Raw genomic sequence first — 3,754 nt, forward strand, 5'->3', positions numbered from 1 at the left:
GTGTTTAGGCTACGACGCGGCTTCCTGACATACCCTCACTACACCAAAAACTAGATTAGAGATCGCAAAATATAGAATGGTTATTAAAGGTAGGCGTTCTCTAGAAGAATATAGATCGTTTTAATATAAGAGGCGTTCTGTATGTTAATACATATAGAACAATTAGCATAGTTAATCGTTCTATATTTCAATTTACTCAAATAATTAAAAATAATAATTATTTATTATAGATGATATAGAACGGTCATCTTGACAACCGTTTTGTATTGTATTAATTAATTATTATTTTTAATTAGGAGTAAATTATAAACGTACATACACAATAATAATTTATTCATGTTTTAAAAAAAAATTACCGAAATTTCCGTCAAATTTTTTTTACCCAAAATACTAAAAGGGAAAATTGAAGCGATTATCACTTTCACTTTCATCAAAAAGTGAAACCTCTTTCTCATTCATCATAAAAAAAAGTGAAACCTTCATTAAACCTTCATCAAACCTCCATAACAAATCTTTCATCAGCCGCTTACTGCACCGCTGCTCCATCGCCATTCCACGTCTGCGGTACCGCACATGTCTGCTGAGCCACCAGTAAATTGAGGTAGGCTCAATTTTTTTTTTGGTTCGTATTTTTATTGTGGTAGAGTAATTGGATTCTGATAATTGTCAATCTAATTGCATGAATCATTCGAATTATGGAGGAAACAGAAGTAAATTCGTAGAATTCGAATTTTAGGTGATTGAAAAAACCTTCAAAGTTCTTGTTTTTGGGATAAATTCATCGATTGTTTGTATGTAAATATTTAAGCTGAATTATTGCAGTAAGTTCAATCAAATTACCCTTAATTTTGTCAAATTTACTCAACGAATTCCTGGGGTTTTGATTCGATTTTTTGCTCGAAATTTCTCGAATTAATGCTCGAAATTGCTCAATTTTTTGCTCGAATTTGCTTGAATTTGCCCATAATCGAATTTGCTCGAATTAATGCTCGAATTCCTAGGGTTTCTTAGGGTTTTATTTTGTTGTTTTGCTCGAAATTGGGGGTTTTATTAACGCTCGAATTGGGGGTTTTATTAATGCTCGAATTCTTGCGGTTTGGTTGTTGAATTTGTGGAAATTTTTTTGGTCGAATTTATGGGGGGTTTTGGGTAGAATTTCTGGGGTTTTTGGGTCGATTTTTGGGTCGAATTTCCTTGAATTTATGGGTAATTTTTGCTTAAATTTCCTTGAATTTTTGGGTGATTTTTGCCTTGGGGATTGCCTTGGACTCGGGTTTTTTCAGCCTGTGTTTAGAAACTGACTGCTTGAAGCTGTGCAATGCCTTGAACAAAAAAGATGTGCAGCCTACTTAGTTTGGTTTGGTAGTGAATAATATCCTAAATTTAGCTGCTAGGTGTCGTGTTTGTTCCTTTTCTTTTGTGAAACGTGATGGCAATCGGGTTGCTCATGAGCCGGCAAAAATGAGTTGTAAGGCCTGTTAAACAAATTAATGATTTGCATTGTGCAAATGTGCTTAATCCATTGTTTTTAAAACAACTGTCTAAATCCTATGTACAGAACAGAAGGAAGCACTATTGTTAAAATGGGTGATCTTTTATAGGTAGTTTAAGGGATCTAATGTTGAAATGAGTAAAATATAGATGATTCGTATGCAGCTAGGTTGGAGATTAGACAATTGCAAGCAATAGAAATGATTTGCGACTTTCAAACATAATGTCTTCAAAAGGTTCTTGAGGTGATGTAGGTTAAGGCAGTCATCTGTGTTGTTTTCCTTTTTTTCTTTTTTTTTCTAAAGCTTGGTGTGTTGTGCAGCAAGATAGCAATTATCAAATACCAATTATCATTGCTGTGAAGTCATCTAACAAACAGTCAACAACCGTGGTTCTTTCCTTGACTATGTCTGGTGTGGAAAATAGTTAGCATGAATCTGATGTCTATAGTGTTTTAATTTATTTATGGCATATGAGGATTGAGATTCAAGTTTTTTTTGTAATATTATTCCTTGTCTTAATGATGTTCTTGTAGTTTAATTGACTGATATCGGCTCATATTTATTTTTACAGTAGACAAATCTCATACAGTTAAACAAAAGAACAATATAAATGGCAGAAGGGGTGATAGAAGAAGTTCTAAAGTTCCACAAAAGGCAAAATTTGATCCATGAAAGTTCGTTGGCTTGACAAACTTCAGTCCCACAAGTGGAGGAAGCAATATTTTTGGTATGAAACTGGTATCTCTATTGTGAGATTGCTAAAAAATTTCTGAGGCATGCACTGACAGAAACTATTATGCACATGGCTGTTATGTGTATTATGAGCAGCCTTTTTGGATAGTATCTGTTCTTATGAACTTAGATAAAAAAAAAAAAAAGGATATGCTTATTTATATTTAATTAGATGAATTTATTGTATATTATTAACTAATATGTATGTATTTTACATTGTTTTGTAGTATTTTAAGCAAGTTCCTCCTACATATTCTCAACAAATGATCGACGAGCTTAGGAAAAGGTGGATTTCATATGTTACCGGATACCATCAACCAAATGACGACAACGACGACTATTTATGTGAATTGTAGATCAATATGGTATTGGTATATCTAAGCATAATTTTTTTCAATCAACATTAACTAGAAAGGTGTTTTGATATTTAACTCACGTATCTATTTGTATAGTACAAATTTTGTATGAATGATTCAATTTAATTGTGGTTCGATGCTTTAAATTATATATATGAAGTATATTCTGATGGCTTTCGTCATATCTGGAAATATTTTTTTTGATTTTATTATACAAAAATTTATATTGAACGTACACAGGATCATGGATTTATTTTACATGGGAAATGTGGAATTTTTCTTACAGGATAAATGTAATAGATACAAAACAGGAATACAACAAATACAGGTCTAAATGAAATACAAAAATAATATAGATTATTAAAATACAGGAATAATACAATATAAAATACGTACAAAAGTAATTTGAATTATTATGGCTGGATTTAAAAAAAAAAACATTAAAGAACTGTTATCTAACTTAACCGTTCTCTATTGAAATGCAATATAGAACAGTTAAGTGTCCTAAACCGTTCTTTATTCCTTCCTTAGTGTACGAATTTAAGAAGGGAAAAGAGAACGGTTGTGACTAACAACCGTTCTCTATTTGTTATTATATAAAACGCCTAAACGACCCGTTCTCTATACTTTATACATCACTTAGCAGAAGATCGCCCCTAAGGCGATCTATAAAGTCTATTCTAACAGTTCTCTAAGGGCTTTTTTGTAGTAGTGCCTGTGGGACGCCAATTCACCTTATCTGGTGGATCCTCCTTGACTTGGTGTGGGGGCTCTTCAATTTTACGCACTAAAGATCCCTCTTCGATCGAGGGTTGCTTCAAATTGTAATTACATTTAGCACTTGCAACTCGATCTGGCGGAACACTTATTGTAGGCTCGGTTTCCACAACTTGCTTGATTGATTCCATCTTTTCGTCCTCAAAACCAAGAACGATAGTGTAGAGGGCTATTTCTATTGCATCCACTTCCTTCTTCCATTTGTCTATCTCATCTGTAAAGGATGCAACACAAGATACCACCTCCAAGGGATCTTTTACAAGAGCTTGGGGCTTGTTAGAATAACTTTGAACCACATTAACACTAAAGCACTTCTCCTCTGTCATGGGGCTTTTAGGGGTATTATTAAGATTAAAAATAATTTTATCGCCCCCTACTGATAGTGTCAGTTTACCA

The 3,754-nt window shown here is 33.2% G+C and overlaps 1 long non-coding RNA gene across 1 annotated transcript; it reads left to right on the plus strand.

The window, feature by feature from the left end:
- The first annotated feature begins 409 nt into the window (after positions 1 to 409).
- On the plus strand, positions 410 to 2,730 carry LOC110702651. The gene is made up of 3 exons (XR_002507528.1): positions 410 to 601; positions 2,065 to 2,220; positions 2,453 to 2,730. It is a non-coding gene; the product is annotated as an uncharacterized LOC110702651 (long non-coding RNA).
- Positions 2,731 to 3,754: the final 1,024 nt, after the last annotated feature.

Source organism: Chenopodium quinoa, unplaced genomic scaffold, assembly GCF_001683475.1.
Source record: "Chenopodium quinoa cultivar QQ74 unplaced genomic scaffold, ASM168347v1, whole genome shotgun sequence".
Taxonomy (NCBI): domain Eukaryota; kingdom Viridiplantae; phylum Streptophyta; class Magnoliopsida; order Caryophyllales; family Amaranthaceae; genus Chenopodium; species Chenopodium quinoa.